Source organism: Phyllostomus discolor, chromosome 1 (assembly GCF_004126475.2).
Source record: "Phyllostomus discolor isolate MPI-MPIP mPhyDis1 chromosome 1, mPhyDis1.pri.v3, whole genome shotgun sequence".
NCBI classification, from domain to species: domain Eukaryota; kingdom Metazoa; phylum Chordata; class Mammalia; order Chiroptera; family Phyllostomidae; genus Phyllostomus; species Phyllostomus discolor.
The window spans coordinates 83,679,925-83,696,899 of NC_040903.2; positions in this window are offsets into that span (position 1 = coordinate 83,679,925).

The window sequence follows — 16,975 nt, forward strand, 5'->3', positions numbered from 1 at the left end:
AAGATACTTATTAATCACCTGAGTGTTGCATCATTATATTAGCAAATAAATCATTCTATTGCAATAAATAACATATTTTTCAACAGTGCAGCTTGTTTTAATAATGTAATACTTTTCAATTTATGAAAATGTACTGATGTAATTAAAGATGAAAAATCTTTGATTATCCCCATGAATGACAAGAAGGCACATGACAAAAATCAAATGTCTGTAAACGCATAATAAATATATGTCTTTTCTGTTAAAAACAATGCTGCAATGAATGATATTCACCATAAATATGTGAAACTTTCTTCCTGAAGTACTGACCTTGAAAATTGGCATAAATACAATTTCTACCTCAGACACATCTTTTGGCTTGTTATTTTAGAATTAGAATTTTATTTTATGCAAATAGTTCAGGTATAGAGGTTTGAGAAATTTAAACACATACACACACATATCTTAGGCCTGTGCTTATCTGTTGCTTCTCTTATTATCTCTTTAACTTGACAGAAAAATTTACATAGATACGCTTACCTATACAAAGTATCTCCAACCATAGGGATAAGACATTCTTTGATATTAACTCTCTTTCTGTGGAACTGGAAATCTCTAGGCTATTCTACAGCAAGCAAGGCCAACTGAGTCAATAAATACCAGCGTAATTTGGTGGTGGATAGTTTTCACAAAGTACCAATCTTACCTTTTATCTTTCTAACGATGCAACCAGGATTTTCTGTAGAGAGTCAGTAAAGTTTGTCGCTGCCAACTTAAATAAGCAGCTATTGACTTTAGGATCATTAATTTAGAAGCACAAATCATACATTAGAAAATTAATATAGAAAATTCTGACATATACATTTATTGATTTTTTAAAAGTATATTTTATTGAGTATGTTATTACAGTTGTCCCATTTTTTTCTCCCCTTTATTCCCCTCTGCCCTGCACCCCCTCACCAAAATTCCCTTCCCTTCCTTTACTTCATGTCCATGGGTCATACATGTAAGTTCTTTGGCTTATCCATTTCCTACACTATTCTTAACCTCCCCTGTCTATTTTATACCTACCATTTATACTTATTCCCTGGACCTTTTCCCTCATTCTTCCCCCTCTGCCCCACCACTGATAACCTCCATGTGATCTCCATTTCTGTGATTCTGTTCCTGTTCTAGTTTGTTTTTATTTTTGTATTTTTTTTTTAGGTTTAAATGTTGGTAGTTGTGAGTTTGTTGTCATTTTACTGTTCACAGTTTTTATCTTCTTTTTCTTAGATAAGTCCCTTTAACATTTCATGTAATAAGGGCTTGGTGATGATGAACTCCTTTAACTTGACCTTATCTGGGAAGCACTTTATCTGTCCTTCCATTTTAAATGGTAGCTTTGCTGGATAGAGTAACCTTGGATGTAGGTCCTTGCTTTCATGACTTGGAATACTTCTTTTTAGCAAGGTTTCAAATCAGCTGATAGTCTTACGGGAACTTCTTTGTAAGTAACTGTCTGCCTTTCTCTTGCTGCTTTTAAGATTCTCTCCTTATCTTTAACTTGACTAATGTAATTATGATATACCTTGGTGTGTGCTTCCTTAGGTTCAACTTCTTTGGGACTCTCTGAGCTTCCTGGACTTCCTGGAAGTCTATTTCCTTTGCCAGACTGGGGAAGTTCCCCTTTATTATGTTTTCAAGTAAGTTTTTAATTTCTTGCTCTCTTCATTGGTTAGTTCTATTTTTGGACTTTGATCTCTTCTTTCATTTTGGCTTTATTACTTTGTCTTGGCACAGCTGTTACATTGTAAGTTTGGACCCTTAGGTATTAGCCAGCGTGGGGCAACCCACATGACTGGGTTGTGGTGCTGTAAGTGGGGAGAGGGTTTAAAGAGAACGATGTCACTTGCTTGCTTCTTTTCTGGCTTTTAGTCACTTCCCCCACTACCTACAACAAATTAGGGTTTTCTGGCGCTGATTCCTGGGTGGGTGGGTTTGTGTACTTTCTAGGACCCTGTGAGTCTCTCTAATGAACTCTCCTGTGAGGTTGGGAGTTTCTCCTGGTGTCACAACTCCCACAGGTTTTTATAGTCAGAAGTCCTGAGGCTTTATTTCCCCACTGGAACCCTGAGTTGCATGGTCTGTGTCACTCTCCAGTTGTTCTTCCCAGTTTATCTGCATGCAAGTGTGGGATCATCTGGTCTGCCAACCCCTACCTTGCCTGTTCCAGTCCTCCAGCCACTGCCTTGCCATAAGTCCTCTCCACCTGGGCTGCCCATGTCTGCCCCTCCCTGGTCTGGATGAATGTTTCTTCTTTAACTCCTTGGTTGTTGGACTTCCATGTAGTTCTATTTTCTGGCAGTTCTGGTTGTTTTTTTTTTTTTTTTTTGCTTTTAAATTTGTTGTTCTTCTTTTGGTTGTGTGAGAAGACAAAGTTTCTCTACCTACACCTCCATCTTGGCTGTGAGTTATTTATTGATTTATTAGAGACAGAAAAAGATCAGTCTAGTTTCCTCCCATTCACAGCACCCCAATGAACCACAAGCTAGGTACGTGCCCTGACTGGGAATTGAACCCATAACTGTTGGTGTACAGAATGATGCTCCAACCAACTGAGCCATACCAGCTAAGGAAGAAATTCTGACTTCCTAAGATTCCTCACAGAATGAAAGATGTTTACTCATTGGTTATTGGGGTTAATATTGGTGACTATACTGCCTGTGCATAAGTGTAGATTCCCAATACAACATGGATACAGTATAAATGATTTCTCACTGTGAATAGCAAATTATTTGATGTTAGGTACAGCTAGCTATTAATAAAAGACTTTCAGATGTGTTCTGGGTGTCAAGGGATAGAAAAACATCATTGATACAAACCAGTAGAATTTCACATTTGAATGACATAGTATCATAGTTATCTTAAGCATATAGGTTATGTGTGATTAATGTTCTGTGAAGAAGGCTCACTAACCAGCATCTAATTATAAATTTTATGTATAGTGAGGACTTGACTTCTTTGCACAACTAGTCTGCTCTCTAGCTGTTTGTTTTTTTTTAAGTATTAGTTTATAATTTCTTCTTAGCTCTTGGTATTATAAAAATTATTGAGTCCCTGGGTAAGCACACATATAGAATAGATAACATTTTAAAACATTTTAAATAGCTGGGGCTTAACCCAGGATTATATTTGTAAATCAAACAAATAAAATATACATGTATATTTTTCTATCTTTTATTGCCCATGTTGAATAAATTTATCTTATAGAATTCAGAGTAATTTATTCAGAGATCTGTATGCTCTAAATGAAATTGACCCAATTTATATCATCCCTAAGGTGTCTACCTTTTGTAAAATGGGCATCAGCAGTCAAATAGCCAAATATACTGTATGATTAAAACAGTGTGTGTAGTATGATAAAAACAAAATTTCCAATACTCTAAGGGTTTATAGGTACTCTTGAAAGTGACTTCAAAGTAAGGATAAACAAGTTAATCATTTTTGTTTTTTCAACAAAAGCAATTTAAAATTTCTCCATTATGAGTTTTTATATTTCTGGGTCATTCTCCTGAGACTTACCTTTAGAGCCAGTAGACTCTCTAGCAGTCTAGCTAGCTACTGCATTTCTGAAGGCCATAGAATATAATCTCTTCAGCTCACAATGACAGGACAGATTTAGTAGTGCAACTTCCTCCTGATGTTAATGCATGTATAGCCCATGTCCTCCCTACTTTTTCGTGTATTCCCCATGTTGTTCAAGTGTTATTTTCCTGGGTCCAGATTAAAATGTCTCAGATGTTCAGGGTTTAGGTGGGGTGTGTGTGTGTGTGTTTTGGGGAGACTGTGATAGATATAAAGGACTACATAGCTAGAAATCAAGCTGAAGTTTCCTTATGTCTGAGTAGCACTTCTTTGAAGTACTTTTGTCTCTCGGGGAGGGAATCATTATGCTGTACTTCATGTTGAATATGACCTTGTGTGGCTGCAAGTCAGACTATTGGGGAGCATCAGGATCAAGAAAATCTGGGCTGATTTTACCTTGTATGGACTTAACAACTTTCACATGAGGAGAGAACCTACATTAGACAAAGGATGATTAAAGGCAAAAGCTGAGTAGAGTAGATTAAACTAATGCCCTCCAGAACATGGCAGAGAGTCTTATTTCCTGGGTTTGAAGGTTGCCTTTTTTACTTAAATTCTTTTTGGTTTAGCATGTATTTTTATTTCTTTAAATCTTAAAATTGAGATGTAGTCAGTAAATTTTGTCTAGTGGAAAAGACACTTCATCTGTGTATGGTGCTGTCATGGAAAAAAAAGAACTGGAAGCCTGGTTTCAGGATTAACCTAGAGAATTTTCCACTTTCTTAAGACTAGGTAAAGGAGTAGACACAAATAATACACATACAGGAGACAATGAAAAGTTTGTTAATAGTGAGCTAAGAACTACATTAAGTGAAACACAAACATGAGCTTATTCTGGTTGAAATGCAGAGAACAAGTGCTTAAGGGTCCTGATAGCTGGTCTCATCCTGTGGACTGTGTATGTGAAGGGAAGAAGAAGCAGGACAATAGTGTGCCTGCCGACTCAAATCTGACTTTACAATGAGATGGGTTGCAAAGCCCTGCCATGTCTTTCTTTTTGGCCCAGGCAGGGGGAAATTCTTGAAATGGCCTGCTGTATTTCACGTTCCTTCTTCTGGATAGTGTAGGTGGCTTTGCCTGCTTGCTTACAAAAATGAAACTCAAGCCTTTGCATAGGATGTTTGCAATAAGGACAGACAAGGAAGCAGGGTATCAGACCCATTGGAGTTGTTTTGTTGTACATAATAGAAAACTCAACTTTAAGTGGGTTACTAAATAAAAAGATTTATTGGCTTGTGTTACTGAAAAGTCCAGAGGTAGGACGGTCTTCAGGGGAAGTTTGGTCTGGGCTCCTGCACTGTTTCTCTGTGATTTACTGTTTGTCCTCATGTCACTCAGCTTTGTTCACATATTGCTGTTGCCCTCATTTTCTCTTTCTTGATGGCCACAAGAAGGATTCTAGACATCATATGCTCACAGCACGTATTTTTCTAGAGCAGGAGAGAATAACTGTCAGGACCACTGTGTGGTACTATTGCAGGGGCACAGTTTGCATGGCATACAGTGTGGCTGTTGGAGTGGCGGCAAGTGTCCCAGAATTCCTAGCAAAACTCTTGATTACCCCAGTGTTTGGCTCAGTCTAGGCCCCATATCTATCCATGAACCAACCAGTGTGTGGATAATGCCTTGCTGGGTTTACTCTAGGGCCATGGGAGCCAGCTCTGTACAAAAAGAAAGGTTCATTGGCACCACGTGGATTTCTACAAGAAATGTGGGATGATTTTTAAGGGATAAGTGAAGAAAGGTTATTGTAGAGGAAATCAAGACTATACTGCTTTAGATGTTTTGTGTGAGAACTGACCCTCTTCCTGATGAGAGCTACCTTAAGCACTTAACCTCTCTGGTACTCTTCACTCTCCAAACTGTTCCATTTGATTTCTGTCTCCACTGAGACAGAACAGGGACCTGGGTCTGGGACCCCAAGGATGCCAGATGGCCAGAATAAACACAAGCAGAAATGTCACCACCCCTGCATTTCCTATTCAAAAATGCAATGGTAGCTGGTTTTATCTCCCCTCTAACTGCCTGATTCAACTATTGACCCACATGCACAGTTGATCAAGGTTTGCCCCCGCAGCCCAGGCTGGAACGTAGTTACCAGGCAACACAACTGGAAAAGGAAGTCACGCTACCCTGAAAAGGAAAATTCCACAAGGTGCTGTTTTCAGCTTGTAAAAGCAGCCAGGCGGAGCCAGCCCCCAAGCCAGTTCTGAGGTCCTTCCTTTCCTCTGTGCTGCTTCCCCGGGCTTGAGCATAGCCTTAGTAAGAGGTGTCTGGAAGTTTTTCTGGGGTTTCCTCTCGATTTCTACTTTGGGGAGCCCAGGATCTTCAACTCGAGTAACACTGCAGTTCTCCCGAAACAGCTCTCGCCTTGTCATAGCCAATGGGGACCTCTAAGTCTTGATATTTTTGATCTCTGTAGCATCTGATAACTTATGTCTTTTTCTCCCTCAATTTTTTTCTTCCCTGGACGTTCTTTTTTCCCCCTTGACTTTCTTGACATCATTGCTAGTCATTATGGACCCTGATGACTCCCAGCGAGACAGCCATGATTGCTTCAAATTGCTCGCTCCCAGCGAGACTGAATGCTTCAAATGGACTCAAGGTCACAGCATTATTTTATATCATTGTCCATTCCTTTTGGTTTTTAAATTAAAACATTTTTCCTCCCATTAAAAGTACTTATTATAGAATACAGTTATATATCATATACTACAATTACATAATGTTTTATAATATCATTATGGATGATTTGGAAAGTTCAGAAAGAAAAAGGAAGAAAATGTGCCTCCGTGGTCCTAATAGCCCAGATATAAACATTATTATCATAATAGTCTATTTACTATATGTATTTAGAAATATCTGTGATTAAGTAATTTTGTACAAAATTAATTATGCTATTTTAAAAAGTTTTTATATACCAGAATCACTGTAGAAAAATTGAAAAATATAGAAATAGAATTTATGCTCCAGAAAAGCCACAGTTAACATTCTTGTTTTTCCTTACTGTTATGAACTGGCATGAAGAGGTGATTGGAAAGTTACCATCTGCAGCAGGAGTTCTGTTAATCTTTAACAATCAAAAAAGCCCTAACAATTATTGTCTGGCCAGCATGGGTTTTAATGTTATAAAACATCACTACTCAAGTTCCTTCACAATAGTAATAGTCATTATGTTGCCCTATGCAGTTCTTTGTTGGAAGGTAAATAAAAACATTTTATTTATTCTTTCAGCATGATGTCTAATTATTTTAATATTTTCTTCATTATTTACAGTAACAGAATGGGATTAGTTATTGTTGTATGAGCTATTGCATGCCCTGTGGGACAAAACGGTGGCACAAGGCGAACTTCCGGATGTGGGGATGGAGAGGAAGAGGCGGGTAGGGGCAGAAAGGAGTAGAGTCAAGCTTTCCTCTCCAGGCTTTAGAACCCATTTGACCACACATTATTTAAGTGTAGTTCTGAGTCAGAAGAACATATAAATTCTTCTAAACAGTGATTATCTCTTATTTTGATTCATTTATATTTGCTGGAAGAAGTCTCTAAGTGAGATTTCCAAACTGATCTTTGAATAGCGTGTCTTCTATGCTCTTGTGTCCTTGAGAACATAATATAATATTTGTTGCCTTTGCACATTGGCTGAGTTTGAAAGTTTTGGTACACAATTTTACTTTTATTTATTTTTGGCATATAGTGCTTTGTTCGATAAATCTAATGACAACCCGAGTTTTATTCTTTTGAAAAAATGTCTTTCCTGTCCTTGAGAATATTATTTTTTGCTATTCAGATTTGTTTTTGTCAAATAATTTTAGCTATATCTTTTTATTCAGTTCATCAGAATATGGTATGGGTCTCTTAACATAAGAACTGAGGTATTTTACTTCAAGTCAACAAAGCTTTCTTCTTTTATGTCTTTAATTATTGTGTTGGACTCAGTGATTGTAATCTTTGTGTTTAGGATACTGAAATTCCTACATTAAACCTTTATTTTCTTTCCCTTGGTTGTGCCATTCTTTAATCATTATTTATTTTTTAAAATCTAAATTTTGATAGAGCATTTTGAATTATTTTTTATAGTATTGATTTGATTTTTCACAACTTTAGTAATATATTACTATCTTCTATAAGGATATAAATTGTATTATTGAATTTTAATTTCTTTCCATCCTTTCTTATGTTGCATGTATTTTATCTTATTTTATTTCTTGAGTTTCAATCTCAGCTCCTTAGCTTCTCCTCCTGTATGTTAAAGACAATGTCTCCCTATAGTTTTCCAAGGATAACAAACTATCTAAAATGATTCCTTCCTTCTGCTCTGGTTCTTCTGAACCTTCATTGAAAAGTTTAATTTTCTATTGATTGAAGGTTTTTTAAGGCTCTTTGTAAGGCTTCATTTTTTTTCCTATTCTCTGAAAAGACAAATCTACTCATATTGAGTGTTTTATAAAACAAGGTGTGTGGATTGCCCTTGGCCCTGTTTTCTGTCCAGTGGTTCTAGAGCAATCTCCACCAATGTGCTGCAAGCAAGTTAATGTGCACAGCTAGTCATTTCCCAAGACTAGAAAGCCTTTCGTTGACTCCAATGGGTTTTGCTGAAATGCACTCATTTACCACCTAAGGTCAAGTACTCTTGAGGTAAGTAGGACTTGAAGGAAATGAACCTACAATTCCGTGCATGCAGACCTTCTTGACTCTTAGAAAGCAATGCACTATTCTCTCTCTCAACCCCTCTCCGGTGTTCTCCCTTTCTCCCTCAGTAGATTCCTAAAAGTTATTTTCTTCATTCCACTGTAGAGAAGTAAGGAATCGATAGAAGTGATAAAAGACCAGTTTGGTTGTCAGTAAAAATGCAACAGAGTTAGCTTTCTAATTTTCTGGTTCCTAATTTTCTGTACAATGGGGGAAAGAGATAAAAGGTCTCCCTATTGACTTCTGGGCAAGCAGGCGGAGGGAAGTCCAGCACTGGTGCTCTGTTTTGTGTGTTCAGTGTGGTACTGAATGTAGATATACTTCCCAGATTGGAAAATTAGGTTGATTCCTTAGCCTAATTTCAGGTACTGGGAGGTTCCATCTCTTTCTATGTCTACATGACTATTTTGGTAAGAAGCTGTAAGGGGTTTCTTTTTTAGGAGCAAAACTAGCTCCCTGCTCTGGCTTCCTGGTGACGTGATCCACTTCCACTGTTGCTACCACCAAAGCATATTTCGCTCTCTTTGAGAATACATCTCTAGTCCTCACTTTCCCTAGGGGCATCAGTACAGTTCCTAGAGTCAGTTATCTAACTGCTACTGGGTATCTGCGTCCAAACGTCCCTTAAGTACCTCATGTCTGTCAGTTTCACTCCCTTGCCTAGGCCAATTCTGCTATATTTCTATCTTGGTAGGTGATAGCAACATTCATTCCCTCATCTAAATCAGAAACATGAGAGTCTACCTAGAATTCCATTTCTTCTCAAGCCTTCAAATCTAATAAAATAATGTTAACTAATAGCTAGCACTTAACGATATGTTTTAAACATATAAACATTACTCTTAAGCACTTTTCACATGTCAATTTATTTAATCTCTGTGATTACCTTATGAACTAGGTCAGGGCTGGGACTAGGGTGAGTCCACTGAGGCTCCCAGGGAGCAAACTTGAAGGGAAAAACCACTGTTAGGGCTGCACACTCTTCACTTGCACTGCCCGTTCCAGTCCTGTTCTTTTCTATATCACCATGTTCCAGGTGAGGACAGTAAGGAACAGAAAAGTGAAATAACTTGTCTGAGCTCACACAGGTGACCTGAGACAGAATTGAGATTTGGAATCTGACTCCAGAATCCACACTGCTCCTCATGCATCATCTGCCCCTCTTCTTAAATATGCCATTTCCATTTCTAAATTTGCAACCCCTTATTATCTAGTCCCTACACTTTTGTGGTAATTTAACTGGCCTCCCTGCCTTTAACAGAGCTGCTATTCTATCTGTCAGCCTTAATACTGTTGGAGTTATTCTTGAGTAACTTGAGTAATTGAGAGATGCTTTCAATTCTCCTTAGCCTGCATGCATGATTTGACCAAGTTTAGCATTCATTCCTCCAGGCATTTAAAGATGGAAAAGAGACCTATTTGGTGGACTAGAAAAACATAAATGGGAAAACATTGAAGCTATGTTAGCACTCCCATGTTTTCACTTGTGATTCCAGGTCAAGTGTTTTTGTGTATACGCATTCTTCCCCATAGAATTGTTCCTAGCAGAGATGAGCTTACGTCTCCTTCCAATTCATGGTTTCATTACGTAGGTTCCCATATTAACTGGCCATGGAAAGCAAGAGGAGTGGGTTTGTGTATTGGACCATCACCCCAGCAGGTTAGCAGTTGTCCTTCATAGGAGCCCTACTCTCTTTCTAGGGCCTAGTTTTCATAGATGGCTCCAGGCTTTAGCTCCACCCTAGCATACCAAGACTAGCTTCTTACTGGATGCCCTATTCTGAAGCCAGACATTGGAAGAGAGTGTCTTCATTTCATTACTTTATTTATCCACACAGTGGAATTACAGGATAGTTATTTTCATCTCATGATTAATCTGATTTAGGGAAATAACTTTAGTGATTGATGATATAAAAACATTTCTCTCTCTAGGTCATGTTGACCAGTATAAATGGTTTCTAATCCCCTGTATATTATTAACCCAAAACATTATTTATTCTCTGAGTCTCAACAGGTCATTGTGACTTTGATTTATCATTTGGAGGGAGAAAAATATAATATTCTTTACAGAAAATTCTCAAAATTAGTTCAACATCTACCTTATACTTTTACCTCAATCCCCCACATTATGTGCATAGGACTTTAAGAAATACCCATAGCATTGCATTGCTAAATTGAAAATCTGATCATTAAGAGTTACATCCAATATCTGTTAAGTGATTTCTTTGCGCCAGGCACTGGTCTCCGTGTTTTATGTACCTCAACTCACAAAAATATTCACAACAATGTTATGAGATGGGTGCTATTATTACCCCCACTCTACAGATGAGGAAACTGAAGCACAGAATGGTAGAATATTTTCCCCAAATGACCCAACTGGCAAGTGACAACACCAGGCTTTGGCCTAGGCAGTCTGGCTTCAGAGACCTCGTTCTCATCCACTCTGCTAGCCTGCTTAAACCCTATAGTATGTCCCATTTGAGACAGGATAAAGGCAGTGTTCCTTAGCACAGAACACATTCCTCTCTAGCTCCTTACATGTCAGATTTATCAGTACCAAACATCTTATTGCTACCCACACATGCCACGGCAATCCATGCTTATTAGGTCTCTATGCATCTCCTCTTCCAGGCTCTTCCTCCTCTTTCTCTGCTGTTCAGCTGGTGATCTCCCCTACCCTACCCTCTCCCCTACCTCTTCTCACCTCTCCCACAAATTATTGCTGTGCTGGGCCACTTCTTTGGCTTCCATGTCTCTTTCCTTCCCATCCCTTTCATCCATTCCTAATGAAAAGAAGTAAAATATTATCTCAGGGATGTGTGAACTTTCCTTAAAAGTGAAGATTATGCTCAATATCTGATAAAAAAAATGGAAAGTGACATAACTGTGATTCAACCCAATCCCTTTGAATTGTCTTTGAATGGTCCTTGAATATGCTTTTGATTTTTAGAACCAAACCATCATTGGAATTATCAAATTATTATTTCAAGTATAAGGAAACTCAATCCCAGGAAAGTTGACTTGGCCAAGGGCACACAGTTAATTAGTGACAAATTCCAGGTTGTCTGACTCAGAAGCGTAGTCTCTCCTGTGTACCTTTCAGCCTAGTTCGATAAGGGAGAGAAAATGGAAAATATTTTTGCTTTACTTCCTGTTCCATATTTTCCCTTTATATCAGCAATCCATTATCTTCCCTTGGCTTAAGTTTGTGATACTTAAGTAAGTGTCTGCTTCTCTTTTTTTGAGAGGGTGCCGGGCAGATTTCCTTAGCTCTCTTCTCTTTCTCTCCCTTGTCTTCCCCTCAGGCTAACGCTTTCTCTTGCCTGTCTCTAATACAAGCCTCTGAGTGCTTCTAAGAAAACATTATACATACTACTATATTTATTAATTCCTGAGGTATTTACTCTAATAATACTAGTGCCAAAATGTAGAAATCATGTGCTTGTTGTATGGATGGCATGTGTACTTTCATTGTCCATCATTAAAAAGAAAATGTTACTTTAAACTTCTGCGTGTGTGTGTGCAGTAAATAAAACAACTTGACCCTTGGAGAAAATTAAAATGTAGGTTCAGCTAAGAGTCGATATTGTGGTCATGTGCCTTTTCCCATTAAGAAGAAGCAGTAAAAGCATCTAATAAGGACCGTATGTATGGACCAGTGCACACAGACGTGCGCAAGAATACGTGGCCTCCGTGAGAGGTACCAAGGTAAAGGTCATAGAAAAGAAAGCAGCTTCACAGACATCAAGGAAATAGCAACTATTTACTGACAGCCAGACATTTCAAATAATAGCGTGGATCCCAGGACCACTTCAAAGGGAACTGGTCAGGAAATAGACAAGTCATGTATTTGAATACTTCTGAGATTCCGGAAATTCAAAAGGAGAGCCTTCAGATATTTGCATTAAGGTAACTCATGAGCAATTACTTCATTTCTGGAAATTGCTCAAAGTCTTTTGTGGAAAGAGAGGACTAAGACCATTTTCCGCCCTTGAATGATGCCTGTAAACTGTTAGAAACTTGGGGCATGTTTAAAGACATAAATCCCAACATCATGAAAAATATATTTTATGTCTCAAAAACAAGGTATTTTTCTTTTGAAAAGCAGCACTCCATGAATTACTTTCTCTCCCAGGTAATTGAAAATTGATCTTTGAGGTGTTTCTGAAACAGATTGTACCATTTTAATTTACAGAAGTGTAGCTGATGTTTTTTAGGAGAATATATAGGTGGGGGAAAACCATTAATTTCAATGACAATGTTGACTTTTTGATCATTGAAATTAAATGTTTAAAAAGCTAAGTTAAAAATGTTCTTTGGTACACAGCAAATGAAGAACTTCCTTTTATAGTTTTTTATTTTTAGGGACACTGATCTTAGGATCATATATTCCTCATAAATAGATTAAATGATTAAGATTCTAAGTGCAACTATTTGAAGTAGTAAAAACAAAACAACTAGACTGTGGTTATTTCATTTCTTGGTTTGTTGACATTTGCAAAAATTATCCCCAAGACTGCTTATTTTTAAACAAGCAAAAATGTTTGGGCTCCAAATCCATAAAAGTAGGCATCAGCCTTTCAGAAAACAAATCCTCCATTGGCACTATTCCTAGCATAGTATTTGGGAGTAGACTTCTGGTATAAAGGATTTGGCTGCAACCACTTTTCCATCATGTAAAATTGGATTTGCTTTTTTTAAGGCATGTGCTTCCCCAGAAAACCTCCCACAGGGAGGCAGTGTGGTCTAGAGAATAAAACACCCATCTTACCTTCCTTTGAGCTTTGCCACTGACTTCTATAGGATTACCTCCAAAGTTTTTGTTATTTTTTTAGTCTCCTTATTTTAGTCCCCAAAGCATCTTTTTCTTCTATGTAAAACTCATCTATTGGGTTTAGCTAGATTTGTCTTTTAATTAATAATATGCATGTATGAAGGATGAGGGAAAAATTCCTTATCCACGTATGAGTGACTGGCAAAACTTTATTAGGAATGCACAATCTCAGGTAGAAGTTGACCCTTTGCTCCACACACCTTACGGCCTCTCAAACATGTCAGAGTTCCCCACGTCACAGGCTCATTTCAGGTGGGTAAAGCAATTTGGGCACATTTACTTGTTTGTTCAAATTCTTCTAAAATCCTGTCAGATTCCAAGCACCGTTCTAGACTCTGCATGTAGAAGTGAAAGACAGTTTCTGATTTCAAGGAGTTCACCACCTAAGGTCAGGAAGACAGCTTGAGGGAAACAGCACAGCATGATAAATGTCACTGTAGCACCATGGAGGCACAGAGAAGGGACAACTGGAAAGGGTGAGGGGGAAGAGAAGACGGAGAGTTTTCTGGAGGCATCCAAAAAAGCTTGCACAAAAGCACTGTGATATGAATGTTCCAGACCTGGGAAAATGTGTACAGGTTTGTGTTAGTTCTGTGTAAGGTATGTAAGAGGTGCTGGCAGGAAATAAGTTTGGACTGCTTGTGATTGGTAGTAGTTAGAAGATTTTAAGCAAAGGAAGGACATGATTATATTTGCATTTTTGGTAACTGCCTGCTGAAGCCAAGATGAGAGGGAAGGTGGAGAGCTGAGGGTGCTACATTAAACCCATTAGAAAAAATGATAAGACCTGAGCTATGGCAGTGGAAGTGAAGATATAGAAAAAGGATCATATTAAAAAATATTTTCAAGGCAGAATTTAAAATGTCTTCTAACCAGTTGAGTGTGTGGCTAAGTGAAAGTGCAGAGTTTAGGTCGTCTCTCAGTATCTGGTTTCAGCAGCTGGGGGAAAGCAAAGCATGACATATATGCAAGAGGAGGTAGAACTTTGGGGTGATGAATGGTAGTGAGCTAAGACCGAGGTGCTGGGGCTTTGTACTCAATAGCTGCTCCACAAATGGTAGTTCATTCTTTTCTCCTATTTCTTTTTTTTTAAGATTTTATTTATTTATTTATTTATTTTTAGAGAGGGAAGGGAGAGAGAAAGAGAGAGAGAGAAACATCAATGTGCGGTAGCTGGGGACTGTGGCCTGCAACAGAGGCATGTGCCCTGACTGGGAATCGAACCTGTGACAGTTTGGTTCGCAGCCCGTGCTCAATCCACTGAGCTATGCCAGCCAGGGCTTTTTCTCCTATTTCTTTTTCTGTGAAATATTTGCAGGTACCTAGTAGACACTAGTGACATGAGCCTGGGCTGGAAATAAGTCTGCAATTAATCAACATTTGGATGGCACTTTTAACTATGAAAATGGATGAAATTGCCTAGAGACATGTATGTAGAGTTAAAAAAAAAGGGGAGGCAAAGGTCTGAGCTCTGGGGCAAATCCATATCGAAAGGACAGAGAGCTGTGGAATTATTAAAATCTGTTGTTTTCTATGTTCCATTTCTACCTACATATTTCAGGTGGGTGGAAGACTGGATGGTTAAAATTTGGCCTGAGAAACATGCCACCAGTTTGGTAAAAACAACTGGGTTTACTCAGTGCAGTCTAGCAGTAACATAATTTTTTATAGCAATACAAAGAAGAAAACTTAATCACTCAGTATTATTGATTCTAAAAGTGTATCTAGTGATTAACCCAAATTCTGAATTAATGCAACTTAAGGAATGTGGTTATGAACTTTGTGGCAGAGAATATATTTACTTGATCTACCTCGAATATTTGGATGCATTTGCCACATCTAGAAAGATTAGATCATGTTTTTGTAGTTGTTATTTTTCTGTTGCTATCCTTTTTGGTTTATTTGGCCAAGTTAGTAATCTACATGGAAAGAACTATGCTTAAGACTTTTTTCCCCATTCTGGTTGTCTTCAATTTCAAACCAAGAAGGCCATCTCCAGACAACTTGATCTCTGAGAGGCTTCCTTTTCTTTTTCCCAAATAAAAAGCTGTGGTCTAAATACACTGGAAGGAACTACAGATGCCTGCTGTTTTGTCGAAAGGTGTTATGATGGTGGGCAGTGGGGCTCTGTGTGGCCGTGAATCAGACAGACTGCTGGGACCCACAGAAGGGGAGAGAGAGAAAGAAGAGGCATGGAAGAGGCAGCTGGAGCCTGAGTAAGAAAGGTTCACTGATGTAAGTTAAATTGGGAATGAGATTTACTTAGGATGTAGCTTAAAAAAAAGATTCTGTATCAGTCTTGAAAAACATAAAGAGAACAGAAATTTATGTTTGACTTTTCTCCCTCTATTTCTATTTTGATGTCTGCTGAAGAGGTTCCATCGTTTGGAGCCCGCTGTGCACCCACTTGGGTCCTCATGCTGTCCCCACACTGCCTTCTGAGCTGCTAGGAGTTGACTTGGTGAAATCCCGTGATGAGTCCTAGTCATATGAGCACATCTCTCTGGTTTTCTTCTTCTCCCCTTTTTCCTTCAGAACACTGTATTGTTGCTCAACCTCCTTACCCCCTATTCTATTCCCAAGCCATTCTGGGCCTTAGTAGGTATTCAGGTTGTTGACACATAACTTAATAAATAAATCTATGCTAATATGTAAGTGGTTAGGAACTAGATCTACAGGATTCTCTGTGCATATCAGGAGAACAAGTTACTAGAGATGGTAACTATTGAGCTACAATGAATTTTTCTGTCTGTCTCACTCAACAGGATGGCTTTATAGGTGGAGATGTCGGGAAAAGGTTGTAAAACCATGGCAGAGGGGATTAAGTAGATGGATGGCTGATAAATTTGTTTAAGCAAAAACTTGGATCTTTCTCAAGTGACCCTTGTGTTTAGAAAATTAAATCAGATTCACAGAGCAAGCCCACTATGGGTCAAAACACAGGAAATTAAATTTAAACTATAAATGCATGCTGAGGAACTAAAGCTTATAAAATAGACAGAGGAATACTCACAGTTATATATTCACTCATGTTGCTCCAGACACACCAGCTTCCTTCTCTTCCAGCGTCAAACACACACACTTCTTTCCTCAAAGCTTTCCACTTGCTGTAGCATCAGCCTGGAAGCTCTCTGTTTAGATACCTCCATGCTTTGCTCTCTCCTTTCCTTCACTCCTGAGATCTGACCACACTATCTAAAATAGTATTACTCCCATCACTCTTTAGCCCCAACTGTATTTTTCTTCAGAGAAATTACATACTACTGAACTATATGCATTTATTTGTTTGCTTGTTATTGTAGTTAATGAATACATTGTGAATGAATGAATAGTGGAGCTGAGTGTAGACCCCAGGTCTTGGGTCCACAATCCACAGAAGAGAAGTGATGGGGGAAAGGAGAATGGAGAGGATCTGACAGGCAGTATGTCGGGTTTATCCCTCCACACAATGTTGGAAGTAAAAACAGAGGGGGTCATTCCCAGGCTGTCACAAAGAAGTCCCCTCAAGCCTGGAGCTGCTTTTACCTTCAGCTCCACCCAATGAAGTATGGAGACTTTTTTTGTAGATTCATAATCACTGTGGGACATATTTCTAAGATCGTGATGAACATTTCAGTGGTTAACTGCAGGAAGACTAGGAGACTTTATAGAGGAGCAATAAGAGGGGCAGTAGTTACAAAAACTTCCAAATCCATGATCATTATTCTGGGAAGGGCATGAGTTTTTCAGGAATGCAGGTAAATAGCTGGTGTCAAAGAAAGTGGGGCATTGGTGCCTACCTCTTAAGGTTGTTTTGTTGTAGATCAAGTAAGATTCTGTGTGTAAAAGACTAAGCAAAGTGCT